General features: G+C 44.9%; 1 non-coding gene across 1 annotated transcript; it reads right to left on the bottom strand.

Annotated features, from left to right (window-relative positions):
• Positions 1 to 14,412: 14,412 nt before the first annotated feature.
• LOC128065803 (U6 spliceosomal RNA) lies at positions 14,413 to 14,515 on the bottom strand. Its single transcript, XR_008201172.1, has one exon. It is a non-coding gene; the product is annotated as a U6 spliceosomal RNA (small nuclear RNA).
• Positions 14,516 to 15,144: the final 629 nt, after the last annotated feature.

The raw sequence follows: 15,144 nt of genomic DNA, 5'->3' as shown, positions 1-15,144 counted from the left end.
TTGCAGTTTCCTCTGCTCAGTTGGTCTTTTCCCCTTTCTTCAGGCCCCCAAGTCAGTTTTAGGGTTTCTTCCTCAAAAATACTACTGGGTCACCAATCTCACTGCAGCATAATGGTCTGTTCACTTCTCCGCCCTCCCCATCCACCACCAAAGGCTCTACAAGCTCGCAAACAGGACCACACCTTCCTCTCACATTTGTATTCCCAGTCTGCAGCACAGTGCATGGAATGAATGAATGGATGGATGGAGGGATGGATGAATAAACAGCAGAGGTTGAGTGGAGATAAACATGTGGCTGCCTTTCTGGGCAATGTAATATTTGGAGTTCAGGAAGTGGGTGAGATCTCAGAAGAGACTAGAACTAGCAGAACAGAACTATATATATATATGAGCTTCTTTTAAAAAATGATAAAACAGACTCTGATTATGTCTTTGCAAAAATGTATGCCTATGGACCAGATTTGGAAGGGAACACTTTTAAATAATTTAAGTAATTATGCTGAAATGAAGCAACTGTGGATGACAAAAACAAAACAAAACTTCAACATTTGTTACACTTGTCTCTTCGATTAAAAACCCCTCTCTGCCGACAGACTCAGACATTTGAGAGAAGGCTCTCCAATATCATTCCATGCAGAGGAAAAATCTGCACCAGAGGCAGTAATAGGTAGAATATGTGTTTAATAGCAAAAAGAAATCGGAACAAGAAATCGGAACAAGAGGTGCAAGGTACACCCTGGTGTGAAAAGCTGTTGAACTGTAGCAAAACTTGCTAATTACAAATTAGCCACATCGATCGCTTTGGAATGCACAAATTAATCACCAAAACGTCCCTCTTTTCAGTTGGGGGTTGGTTTGCGGTTATTTTTTTAGTCGTCGGAAACGATGTCTCCTTTTGGTTTCTGTGAGTTGTCGTGCTGCCCCCTGCCGGTCATAAGTGGACACTGCCCTGGCACTGCCTGAACCCTGGAAGCCCATTGCAGGCACTTCCTCTGAGCCCACTTTTATGAGTTTCTCTTAGTGGGAGAGATGAAAACAACCAGTGACAACCAAAATGGGTCACTGAAATTCTGTTCCTACCTGCTCCATTTATCTTGGAAGTTCTCATCTTAGAATTTCCTCTGTTCTAGTTGTGACTGCAGAAGGCAATGGCACCCCACTCCAGTACTCTTGCCTGGAAAATCCCATGGATGGAGGAGCCTGGTAGGCTGCAGTCCATGGGGTCGCTAGGAGTCGGGCACGACTGAGCGACTTCACTTTCACTTTTCACTTTCATGCATTGGAGAAGGAAATGGCAACCCACTCCAGTGTTCTTGCCTGGAGAATCCCAGGGACGAGGGAGCCTGGTGGGCTGCTGTCCCTGGGGTCGCACAGAGTCGGACACAACTGAGGCGACTCAGCAGCAGCAGCAGCAGCAGCAGCAGTTGTGACTGCAAGGAGATCAAACCAGTCAATCCTAAAGGATATCAGTCCTGAATGTTCATTAGAAGGACTGGTGCTGAAGCTGAAGCTCCAGTACTTTGGCCACCTGATGGAAAGAGCTGACTCATTAGAAAAAGACCCTGATGCTGGGAAAGATTGAAGGCAGGGGAAGGGGGTGACAGAGGATGAGATGGTTGGATGGCATCACCGACTCAATGGACATGAGTTTGAGCAAGCTCTGGGAGATGGTGAAGGACAGGGAAGCCTGGCGTGTTGCAGTTCATGGTGTTGCAGAGAGTCGGACATGACTGAGCAACTGAACAACAACAGCTGTGAGCCAAGGCTGCATACACTCCTCTCGGCTTGGAGGGTGACCTCTGATATTGAGCCTACCACTAGGACCCCAAGTCCTGTCCCTTCCTTTCCTCAGTCTCCTGACTTTGTGTCTATCACCCTAGCTGGTTCAAACACTACCATCCTTCCTGATGGACTGACCAATCATCTTACCCCTTCCAAGTCACTATCTACACTGCAGCCAGAATGGACTCTCTGAAATACAAATTGAATCAGGTGGTCACAGGGCAGGTACTTAGTTTGCTCCAAATGGCTCTCTTGGCTGGCCCCTGCCAGCAACTCTGGCCTCAGCTCTTTCAACTTTTCTATCTTTTCTCTTCTGGATGACTTGCAGCTTCCTGAATGACCCTTCAATTCTCTTACCTCCGAGGTTTTGGCATACTGCCCCTTTGGGCTGGAATGCCTCCTCTCCCTGCCTTCCCTGCCATCACCTGCCTCTTGTCTGTCTTCCAAATCTCAGCTCAGGGCCATCTCCACCAGGGAGCCTCCTATGAAGCTCTGGTCCCTCCAGTGGGTTCTGATAGCACCCTTGCAACTCCATCACTCCTATTTTTTCATAAGACCATTTATGAGCCATCTATTGATACTTGTCCTTTTCCCCTTTAGGCCAGAGTTCCTGATGTCTGTGTGGATGAAAAACATTGTCTGCCTTACCAGTAAACAAAGGATATTGCAGCCATCAAACCAGCACAATACAGTGCCCCAAAGGGTGAGCCCTGAGGGACTCAGGATGGAGACAAAGGGGCTGCTCACTGCCAAACCCTCAGTGACTGCAGTCATCCCCAACTTCAGGCACCTTGAGGGGATTTAGGAAGGAGATAAGCAGGATACTGACCCCAGAGAACTGAGGTGCAATTCAAAGGAATGATTTCAGTGAGCCCAGATTCTTGCATCTTCCCATTCATAGAAAAGCACTAAGTTCCTTAATGGGAGATATCTGGTTTTCTTTAATTAACAGGAATCTTTTTGATGTTCTAAACACCTGGTCTTTGCTGAAAAAACTCCTGTATATCCTGGCTGCCTGCTTGCCTCTTCGGAGCTGAGTCCTGTCCTCTGCCTCTAGATCAAATAGCAAGTTTTTAAAATGGACAAAATGTTTAGTTGCTCAGTTGAATCCAACTCTTTACAATCCCATGGACTGTAGCCTGCCAGGCTCCTCTGTCCACGGAATTCTCCAGGCAAGAAGACTGGAATGGGTTGCCATTTCCTTCTCCAGGTGATCTTCCCCACCCAGGGATTGAACCCAGGTCTCCTGCATTGCAGGCAGTTTGTTTACTGTCTGAGCCACCAGGGAAGCCTTAAAATTGAGAAAAGGGCCAACAATTCTTCTCTAACATTAGCAGTGCTCACATTTTAATACACAAGAGAATTGCTCGGAGACCTGTTTAAAATGTAAGCTCCAGTGACCCAGAGATAGTCAACTCCTTAGGTCTGGGAAGGGCTCAGAAATATGCATTTTAAATAAGCAGCTGCAGGTATATTCTTAGGCTGGTCATCTGTGCAGCAGACTTTGAGAGAGAGACAATGCTTACTGAGTAATTGAGCCGTGGAGATTCTGGGATCTTCCCACCCCAGTATCCTAGATTACAGGAATCAGGATATGAGTTGCTGTGGTCAGGAGAGAACTTGGGACTCTTCCCCCAGGGCACTCCCTGGGGTCTTAAGCTGCCTGAGGCTGTGAAATGCCAGTAAAGCCCATTGGTGTGGTCAAGGTCTTGGGCGGGTAGCACTTCTTAGCACCACACTGTAAACAAATTAAAAATAAAAACCCAGATAAGCAAATGGACTCTGATCCTCAGAGCTCTCTGTAGGATGCCAGAGTCAAGTTCAAGGAGGCTGGCCCTTCTCTATCCCTTCTGTTTCAGTTTCCATGTGACTCTTTCATTAGAATACGTTCTGTTCATTAAGGACAGGAAGTCAATTCCATTTTGGCCTGAGCTAAATTGCAAGTGATGTCTCCAAAGGGTGGAAATTTCCCCACTGTTTCTACCCCTGCAAGAAAGACGTATTAGCAATTTTAATACTGGGAAGTTCCTCTGATATTGGTTTTAATTATATGTTTGAAAAATAAATATTCTAACATAGGAGACTCTTCCTCTTCTCTCTTAACTTTTCCCATCTCAAAAAATTTATTTGCCCCTCTGATGTCTTTTTGCTTTTTAATCTTTTTTTATTTTTGCAAACTAAGTTTTAATTAGACAAGTCACCTGCACTTCCTTACACCTCATTGTCCCTTTTCCCCGCTCAGTTCTTTTGCTAATCTCCTCCCCTAGACTTGCACCTTACCAGCTACAGAGAATATTCTTGTCACTGTCACCCACAATCTCCATCCATACAACAGACAAGTATTACATGAATTCATCCTCCCATGAAATGTGAAAATACTGTATTTAAGACTCTGACAGGGGGACTTCCCTGGTGGCCCAGCGACTGGGGCTCTGTACTGCCAGTCCAGAGGGCCTGGGTTCATTCCCTGGTTAGGGAACTGGATCCCACATGCCGCAACTAAAGACCCCACCTGCCACAGCTAAGATCAAAGGTCCCATGTGGCGCAGCTAGGACCTGACACAGCCAAATGAGTAAATATTTATTTTTTAAAAAATTGTAAACTTTAAAAAAAAAAAAAAAGACTAGCTGGCAGGATCTGAGCACTAATTTGAGGCCAGAAAATGTCTAAGGCTTTGTGTATGTTATTTCATTTGGTCCCCACAATAACCAGACATGGTAGATATTACGACTATGCCCATTTTATGGATGGGGAAATTAAGAGTTTCCATACGGAGGGGACAGTCAGCTGTGTCCAATATTGCTGTAGAGAATGGGCAAGGTGAAGATGGAGACTCAACCATTGAATTTGGAGAGATGGGGACTGTGGGTGACATTGACAAGAACATTTTCAGTAACTGGTGGGGTGAGAGTCTGGGGGAGGAGATTAGAGAAAGCACTGGGGGGAAAGAGGGATGATGGGGTGTAAGGAAGTGCAGGCAGCAGGTACACGTCTCTATGAGAGTTTTGCTATGTAGCAGAGCAAAGAGTAGCATCTGGGGAACCTTCTACCCTGTTGGTAGGAATGTAAATTGGTGCGGCCACTATAGAAAACAGTATGGAGGTTCCTCAAAAAACTAAAAATAGGGTTGCCATATGATCCAGCAAGCCCACTCTCGGGATTATATATCCAGAGAAAACCATAATTCAAAACGACACATGGATTCCTTTATTCATAGCAACATGATTTACAATAGACAAAGCATGGAAACAGCCTAAATGTCCATTAACAGATGAATGGATAAAGAAGAGGTGGTACGTGCGTACAATATACCATATGATATATTCAGTGGCAGGACTGACGTTAAAGCTGATGTTAGACTGACGTTGGAAGCTCCAGTTCTTCGGCCACCTGATGCGAAAAGCTGACTCATTGGAAAAGACTCTGTGGTACAAACGTACATATATGTGCACATACACGTACATGTAAGTCGCTTCTGACGCTTTGCGACGACCCCCTGGACTGTAGCCCGCCAGGCTCCTCTGTCCATGGGATTCTCCAGGCAAGAATACTGGAGTGGGTTGCCATGCCCTCCTCCAGGGCATCTTCCTGACCCAGGAAGGTCAGGAAGTGTCTTACATCTCCTGCATTGGTAGGTGGGTTCTTTACCATGAGCTACCTGGAAAGCCTATATATATATATATATACACACGCACACACACACACACACACATATAATTTAATCAATTTGCTGTATAGCAGAAATTAACAGAACATTGTAAATCAATTACACTTCAATACAATAAATTTTTAAAAAATGGAGTGGGATTTGGATGGCCAAGAAAGGGATTTTAAATATGGGACCTATGAGGGCATGTGTGCTGAAGGGAATTATCTAGTAGGGAGGGAAACTTTAGGACAGGGAGAGAGAAGGGAATTGAGGAGCAAAGTCCTTGCAATTCATCCATTTTCGTGGACAGGCAGCCGCGTAAGTGAAAACAGATGTAGGTCAGTGGGTGGCAGCGGCGGCGGGCAGAGGCTTCTCTTTTCTCAGTTAGGTGCGTGAGGTCACTACCCAAGTGCAAGAGGTTTGTTTGGATTAGAAGGTATGACACTGAACTTTTGGACTGTGGGGGTTCAAGAGAATTTAGGAAACACTGCGGGTGGTGCTAAGATCCCACTCAGATTTACAATTGTTAATGTAAAAGAGGCCACTCCACCTGGTTGCCTGTTTTAACCAGTTACATTCAGCTGCCTGGTTGCAGACACAGGGCAGGTGAAGAGCCTGATTTTGCCAGATTGGGATTTGCCAGGCCAATACCACCAAAGAGGTCGAGGGGTCAGGGTGTTGAGGGTGTATGCAAAGTACCAGATAAAGTGGGGGGCTTGCAGTCTAAGCCAGGCAAGAAAGAAAGGGGGACGGGAAGTGTGTTTGTGGGGGACAGAATTCAGTTTGGAAAGATAAGAAAGTTCTGGAGATGGATGGTGATGATGTTTGCACAAAGACATGAATGTCCTTAATGCTACTGAACTGTACATTTTAAATGGTTAAAAATGATAAATTTTATGTTATGGATATGTTACCACAATAAAATTTTTTTTAAAATGTTGAATATCCCTGGAAGTCCAGCGGTTAGGACTTGGCACTTTCACTGCCGTGGCCAGGGTTCCACTCCTGCTTGAAAAACTAAGATTCTGCAAGCTGTGTGGTGCAGCAAAAAAAAGTACTACCTTGATCAGTCAGTTCAGTTCAGTGGCTCACTTGTGTCTGATTCTTTGTGACCACATGGACTACAGCACGCCAGGCTTCCCTGTCCATTACCAGTTCCCAGAGCTTGCTCAAACTCATGTCCATCGAGTGGGTGATGCCATCCAACCATCTCATCCTCTGTCATCCCCTTCTCCTCCCACCTTCAATTTTTCCCAGCATCAGGGTCTTTTCCAATGAGTCAGTTCTTTGCATCAGGTGGCCAAAGTGCCGGAGCTTCAGCTTCAGCATCAGTCCTTTCAATGAATATTCAGGACTGATTCCTTTAGGATTGACTATCTTGATACCTAGCCCCATCCCAGATAAGTTAGAATCTCTGGGCTAGGGCCTCTAGACATGAGTATTTTAATAGACTGTGGAATTGTTGAGTTAGTTATGTTTTCGTTCACTCATTCATTCCAAAACACATTGTATACACATCATGATTGACCCTGGGGGTGCGCTGATTAATTTAAATGGATAAGGTTCCTGCTCTCATGGAGCTTACAATCCAGGAGGGGAAAGGCAGACTACCCAGTCAACAAAGAAATGTGTAACAATTTCAGAAGTGTGTTTCAACCATCCAAGTGAGCTTGAACTAGGATGATGTGTTGGAGACACACAGAAGGGCTGTGGGTATGGACAGACCTAAGATCTTCAGTCAGGGAGAAGCCTCAAGTGGCAGCAACCAATCATGGAGACACGTGACTGCATCTCACTGACGGATTGTGAGAGCTGTGTGAGAGCCGGGAGTGAAGACCAACTCCCAGAGTTCACTCAAACTCAGGTCCATCGAGTGGGTGATGCCATCCAACCGTCTCATCCTCTGTCGTCCCCTTCTCCTCCCACCTTCAATCCTTCCCAGCATCAGGGTCTTTTCCAATGAGTCAGTTCTTCGTATCAGGTGGCCAAAGTACTGGAGTTTCAGCTTCAGCATCAGTCCTTCCAATGAACACCCAGGACTGATTTCCCTTAGGGTGGTTGGATCTCTTTTCAGTCCAAGGGACTCTCAAGAGTCTTCTCCAACACCACAGTTCAAAAGCATCGGTTCTTCAGCACTCAACTTTCTTTATAGTCCAACTCTCACATCCATACATGACTACTGGAAAAACCATAGCTTTGACTAGATGGATCTTTGTTAGCAAAGTAATGTCTCTGCTTTTTAATATGCTGTCTAGGTTGGTCATAACTTTTCTTTCAAGGAGCAAGCGTCTTTTCATTTCATGGCTGCAGTCACCATCTACAGTGATTTTGGAGCCCCCCCCAAATAAAGTCTGTCACTGTTTCCACTGTTTCCCTATCTATTTGCCATGGAGTGATGGGACCAGATGCCATGATCTTAGTTTTCTGAATGTTGAGTTTTAAGCCAACTCAATGGCACCCCATTCCGGTACTCTTGCCTGGAAAATCCCATGGATGGAGGAGTCTGGTAGGCTGCAGTCCACGGGGTCGCGAAGAGTCGGACATGACTGAGCGACTTCACTTTCACTTTTCACTTTCATGCATTGGAGAAGGAAATGGCAACCCACTCCAGTGTTCTTGCCTAGAGAATCCCAGGGACGGGGGAGCCTGGTGGGCTGCCGTCTATGGGGTCGCACAGAGTCGGACACGACTGAAGCGACTCAGCAGCAGCAGCACTCTCTCCTCTTTCACTTTCTGCCATAAGGGTGGTGTCATCTGCATATCTGAGGTTATTGATATTTCTCCCAGCAATCTTGATTCCAGCTTGTGCTTCTTCCACCCCAGCGTTCCTCATGATGTACTCTGCATAGAAGTTAAATAAGCAGGGTGACAGTATACAGCCTTGACGTACTCCCTTTCCTATTTGGAACCAGTCTGTTGTTCCATGTCCAGTTCTAACTGTTGCTTCCTGACCTGCATACGGATTTCTCAGGAGGCTGGTCAGGTGGTCTGGGTAGTCCCATCTCTTTAACAGCGACTTTCACTCACCACTATATGGTGAGAGAGGTGCTTCTAGCACAGTCTTTCTCCAATAGGTGCTATCACCTGTTGGCAACAATTTCCTCCTTGAGGAAAAAAAATAGGGAAAATAGGGGCTTCCCCGGTGGTCCAGTGGCTGGAACTCTGCTCTTCCACGGCAAGGACTGCCGATTCAATCCCTGGTTGGGGGACTAAGATCCTCCATGCCACACGGCAAAGAAAAAAATTAAAAATATATTTTAAAAATGAGGAAAATAATACCTCACCAAACAGTTGTCATGAAAACGAAACAAAATAAGATAATGCGTCATCAAAGTGATGCAAAATGTTTCTGAGTCATAAACTTTTAGACACACAGCTAGTTATCCCTGTGTGCATTTTAGCGATCTCATATGGATGCACTTCCTGTCATTATAAAAAACATATCGAGCCTTATCTCTTAGCTATTTTTTCCTGAGTGGACACACCTATACTCCCAACCCTCAGATGATCTCAACACATGTTGTAGATGGTCACCATTATTTTTCCTATAAAGTCTTAAGGTCCCTCCAGAGAGAAAACGTTCACAGCCACTCTGTGACCAGGCAGATTGCACCCCTTGCGGGTGGACAAGTGTCTCATTCCAACACAAGGCGATCGCTGCCACAGCCGGGAGCTTGGGCACATTTAAACACATTCAGAGTTTTCACGTTTTACTTAAAAGAGTTGTTGTTTAGTCGCTCAGTCATGTCCAGCTCTTCTAAGATGCCATGGACTGTAGCCCGCCAATGTCCTGTGTCCATGAGATTTTCCAGGCAAGAATCCTGGAGTGGGTTGCCATTTCCTTCTCCAGGGGATCTTCCCCACCCAGGGATCGAACCTGAGTCTCCTGCATTGCAGGCGGATTCCTTACCACTGAGCCACCAGGGAAGCCCTATGTGAAAGCATTCATCATGGTTTTGATTAGCAAGTGGAATGAGTTGCTCATGGTGTCAGCCCTACTTGTCATCATCAACCACAGGGCAGTTAGTGAGGGAAAGAACCGAGAGGCTTCTGTTGCCACAAAGGCAACATTTCGAGGGTGATTCTTCCATAGGCTGGAAAATTGGGCGACTCCCCGTGGTCACCACTAGAGGTCACTCTAGGGAAGCGCTACCTTGAGGTTGCAGAACTCACCGCAAAGGAATGCTGGCGTTTGGCTCCAAAAATGGATTCGACCTCGCTTCTGTTGGGACTCGCTGCTCCCGAGTGCCAGGAAATGCCGTTTGCCAGGTCCCAACGATGAAACGTGGAGGAAATATCCAGTTGCACCCTTTGCAATGGAAACCCCAATTCCCTGGAACTCGAACAGAAATCAAGAAGGAACAAGACTACCCACCCCCTCGCTCTCCCTAACCCCTAAATCTTTAACCACACGTTTCAATTCTTTGTGGTTACCGGAGAACACAAGTCATATTTCCCGGTTTACTGAATAAACCACAACGCTGCGTTTCCCCTGCCTTCTCCTGTGAAACATGTTTCGTCTCTGCTAGCCTAATCTTTTGGTTTTATGACCAAAGTGCAGAGTGTTATGGAATTTATTCTCGCTTTCTCAAACTTTTTCAGATTCCGATAGCTCAGCAGCCAGGTTTCTGGTGTCCTCCCATCTGGCAAGGATCCTCAGTGTCTGAACATTTTGTCTTTGGAGCCTCGATGAAATAATGTGTGGAGTGTGTTTAAAGCAGAGCCTAGTCCTCAGTAAGCTCTTAAGAAAAGTGAGCTTGTGATAATTATTACTGTTATTACGGGACTTGGACTATGACATTAAGATAATTGTCAAGACTAAGGGAAATAAGACTGGTTGCAGGAACTCAATGGCATCTCAAGGCCCCTCCCAAGGTGGCCCGACAACTTACACCAGATTGTCTCTGGGAACAATCCTCCTTGGGCAGTTTGGTTATAGACGCCATTTATTGCCTGTGTTTTATATGACCATATAGCTGAGGGTTTAATTGGCAGCTAGCAGAATGTCAACCGCATTACTCCTTTAACCCTTGTTGTTGTTGTTCAGTTGCTAAGTTGCATCCGTCTCCTTGCAATCCCATGGAGTGCAGCATTCCAGGCTCCTCTGTCCTCCACTCTCTTCTGGAGTTTACTCAAATTCATGTCCATTGAGTCAGTGGTGCTAACCATCTCATCCTCTGTCACCCCCTTCTCCTTTTGCCTTCAATCTTTTCCAACATCAGAGTCTTTTCCAGTGAGTTGACTCTTTGCATTAGGTGGCCGAAGTATTGAAGCTTCAGCTTTAGCAACAGTCCTTCCAATGAATATTCAGGGTTGATTTCCTTTAGGATTGACTGGTTTGATCTCCTTGCAGTCCAAGGGATTCTCAAGAGTCTTCTCCAGCACTGCAATTCAAAAACATCAATTCTTCAGTGTTCAGCCTTCTTTATGGTCCAACTCTCACATCTGTACATGACTACTGGAAAAACTATAGCTTTGACTATACAGACCTTTGTCGGCAAAGTTGATGAACCCTTTTTGTTAATAGCAATACAGTTAGAAAGAGAACGAACTTGTCCTGAGTTCCAACTATGTTTCAGGGCTCTGTGTTAGGCACTTGGCCCAATTTATCTCATCTAACTAAACTTCAGGGTCCTCAGTCATAATAATGGAAGGATATTGTGAGAAATAGTAGGTAATGTATCTTTACTTGCTTGCTTTCCTTATTTTTAATAGATTTTTTTGATGTGGACCATTTTACAAGTCTTTATTGAATGTGCTACAACATAGTTTCTGTTTTATGTTTCGGTTTTTTTGGCTGTAAGGGGTGTGGGATCTCTCAGCACTGCCCTCCCCCCGCCCCCCCAAGCCAGGATTGAACCCACGTCCCTAGTATTGAAAGACAGAGCCTTAACCTCTGGACCACCAGCGAAGTCTCTCTTTTTTTTTTTTTAATTATCTCTATTTTTGGCTGTGCAACTTTCAGGATCTTAGTTCCCCCACCAGATTTTAACCCTGGGCCCTTAGCAGTGAAAGCCCCAAGTCTTAACCATTGGACCGCCAGGGAATTCTCAAGTCTACTTGTTTTCTCCCTAAAGCTTGTTTTATTTGAAAACAGGATAGGATGGCTTATACCTCAATTATAATGCTTTTTACTTTTCAAACTCTTCCTCTTCCTCCTCCTTTGTCTACTTCTTTTTTGTCTATCTGAGTTTTTCATGAGACTTTACCCAGTCACAAAACTCCGGGAAGTTTACTCAGGCTATCTCTGTTTTTCTGCTTCTGAGTTCCAAAATAATAAGGCAGCTTGTTTCACAGTCTTGCCAGAAACCTTTTTAGGTCTAGGAATCAAACTCCGTCCTTCAGTCTTCGACTCGGCTCAAGAAATCAAATCTCCACCCTCTCCCAAATTAACGTGAGCATTTGAGCTTTAGGAAAATTAAATCTCTGCAAGCATCATCATGAGTTCAGAGCAATATAAATACCAGGGCTGCCTACAGACCAGAAGGGAGTGTCATCTTCACTCGCTCTGAGATTTAGGAATGTCAGATGGGCAAAATCTTCTGCTTTATATAGCTGAGCTTATAGACATGCCAGCTTGAGATGAACGAGGCAAGCAGCTCCAAAGGTTTGAAGGATGCATGGGAAGAGAAGAGTGGAGTAAAAGATGCTGTCAGAGGTCTTTCTTGATATTCTGAACCGAGAAAGTTCTGGCCTGGATTGGAGGCCGAGAAAAGAGAGCCCACAGTCACAGGAGTAAATGAGGGGTTAGAAATTGAATGTAAACGGAAGATGAAAGAACTTGGATGGGCTTTCATTTAATATTTTTAAAAAATATTTATTTATTTGGCTGCGCTGGGTCTTAATTGTGGCACTTGGGATCTTCATTGCATTATGCAGGATCTTTAGTTGCAGCAGCTGCTGCTGCTGCTAAGTAGCTTCAGTTGTGTCCAACTCTGTGTGCCCCCATAGACAGCAGCCCACCAGGCTCCCCCTCCAGAAGCCTGGCAAGAACACTGGAGTGGGTTGCCATTTCCTTCTCCAATGCATGAAAGTGAAAAGTGAAAGTGAAGTCACTCAGTCTTGTCCAACTCTTCACAACCCCATGGACTGCAGCCTACCAGGCTCCTCTGTCCATGGGATTTTCCAGGCAAGAGTACTGGAGTGGGTTGCCATTGCCTTCTCCTTAGTTGCAGCAAGTGGGATCTATTTCCCTGATCAAGGATAGAACCTGGACCCCCTGCACTGGAAATGTGGAGTCTCAGCCACTGGACCACCAGGGAAGTCCCTCAGTTAGTATTAAAGGGACAAAGGCTAATGAATGTTTCAAGTACACGGAAGATGATCACCACTATTTTCCTTAATGACTGAATGCTGGATAAATTCCAGCTTGGTGAATTCAGATTAGATCCAAGTGAAAACTTTCTGACATAAAAAGTACTGGAATGTGTTACCGAGGTCACAAAATCTTTCAGTTTGGTGATTCAGTACCCTTTTGATTGACAGATTGGCGGTAAGTGGGTGACCTCTCTTGGCGCCATATTTATGCACGGTTACCGTGTTAACAGTAGGGTAACAAATAGCCCTGTTTATCTACTAAACAGGTGCGTCTTGGGACTTGAGCAGGTTTAAATTTCCCCAGTGGATCCTGGATAAATATATGTGTATTTTACAGAATAGAAACTGGACTCCAGGAGGCCAGTGGGGAGAATGCAGGAAGGGACCCTTGGCTTCTGATCATTGTCTCCTCTAACCTGTCCTCCGGCCTCTCCAGCAGCTGAAGGCAAAACTATGTGACCCAGAGTATCCCTGTCCGAGAGGAGAGCAGAGGCCCTAAACCCTCAGGGAATGTTGGCAATGCGGGCTTGGCACACGCGGAATGTGGGGAATGAGTCCACAGTCCAGAGTTCAGATCTTACAGTTTGGCTTTGCCCTGCCCTGACAGCGTCTGCCTCACATGAGGGGCTCTGCTTGGGTAGCTGTGAATCCTGCTTCTGAATCATATTGCTTTTCTGAGCCCGTGGGTCTTATTATAGCTAAGAAGACTTCAACCAGTCTGGCTCAGGCTGCAGAGAATTAAATATGCTTTCAAAATACTCCCTCCACTTGGGGTCCAACAAGAACACACAGGCAGCTGTCTTTACTACATCAATGTCTTCTGCCCTTTAAAACTCATTTCCCTCTGAAGCTGATTTAAAAAAAAAAAAAGGAAGTATAGTCGATTTACGATGTTCTGTTAGTTTCAGGTGTAGAACAAAATAATTCATTTATATATACATATTTTTTGGATTCTTTTCCCTTATATATTATTACAAGATATTGAGTACAGTTCCTTGTGCTATACAGCAGGTCCTTGTTAGTTACCTTTTTGTTTTTGGCATGTGAGATCTTAGTTCCCTGACCAGGGATCGAACCTATTTCTCATTGGAAGTGTGGAGTCTTAAGCACTGGTCTGCCAGGGAAGTTGTATTTTATTTTTAGTAGTAGGTATCTGTTAATTCCAAACTCCTAATTTATCTCTTTCCCCTTTGGCAACCATAACTTTGATTTCTAAGTCTGTGAGTCTATTTCAAACAAATTTTTTCAATATTGAAAATTTCTGGGAAGATTCTCAGGAAACTAGCATATTAGTTGGCTCACAGAGGGGAACTGTGAGATGACGGATGGGAGGAAGACCTATTTTTTATCCTTGTTTCTTTTGAATTATTCATGTGCATGAATAGGTATATCCCAAAATAAATATGATAATTTTTTAAACATAAGGTTTATAAAACTCTGTGTGGAATTTCACTTAACTCCTTTTTTATTTTCTTTTAAAAAAATTATTTATTTTTAATTGAAGGATAATTGCTTTACAATATTATGCTGGTTTCTGCCATAATGCATGGATCAGCCATAGGTATACGTACATACATCCCCTCCCTCTCACATCTCACCCCTTCCCACTCCTCTAGATTGTTCCAGAGCCCCAGGTTGAGTTTCCTGAGTCATACAGAAATTCAAAACTATAGAACACTTCACAAATTTGCGTGTCATCCTTGCACAGGGGCCGTGCTAATATTCTCTGCATCGTTCCAATTTTAGTATGTGTGCTGCCAAAGCACACCGCTTAACTCCTTTTCTTCCGAATCAGATTTTTCCCTCCGTCTTACTCAGCTCCCCATTTCACAAGGACTGCATCTGCCTTTGACTAAGCACTCACTGTGGCCTAGGCGTTGGGCTCAGCATCTTCTGTTCATTATCTCACTTTCTCATTTAACAAGCCAGGAAATCCCCTGGTGGCTCAGTAGTTGGGGTTCCTTTCTCTCACTGCCAAGGGCCCAGGTTCAATCCCTGGTGGGGGAACTAAAATCGCACAAGCTGCGTGGCATGACCAACCAACCAAACAAAAGCACAAGTCAGTGAGAAGTTTCTCTAGTTACCCAAATTCTACAGGTGAAGAAACGGAGGCTTCGAGAGAGAGGTCTCATAGCTGCTAAGTATCAGGTCTGCTATTCAAACAAGGGTTTAATTGGCCCCAGTAAGAATCTGCCTGGAATGTGGGAGACACGGGGTTCAATCCCTGGGTCAGGAAGATCCCCTGGGGAAGGGAATGGCAACCCACTCCAGGATTCTTGCCTGGAGAATCCCATGGACAGAGGAGCCTGGCGGGCTACAGTTTACGGGGTCCCAAAGAGTCGGACACAACTGAGTGGCTAACATTTTCACTTGTTTTTTAAAGAGTGCTTTATTG

This window comes from Budorcas taxicolor, chromosome 19 (genome assembly GCF_023091745.1).
Source record: "Budorcas taxicolor isolate Tak-1 chromosome 19, Takin1.1, whole genome shotgun sequence".
NCBI lineage: Eukaryota > Metazoa > Chordata > Mammalia > Artiodactyla > Bovidae > Budorcas > Budorcas taxicolor.
The sequence above is the reverse complement of the archived record's forward strand: the minus strand, read 5'-3'. Positions and strand labels throughout refer to the sequence as shown.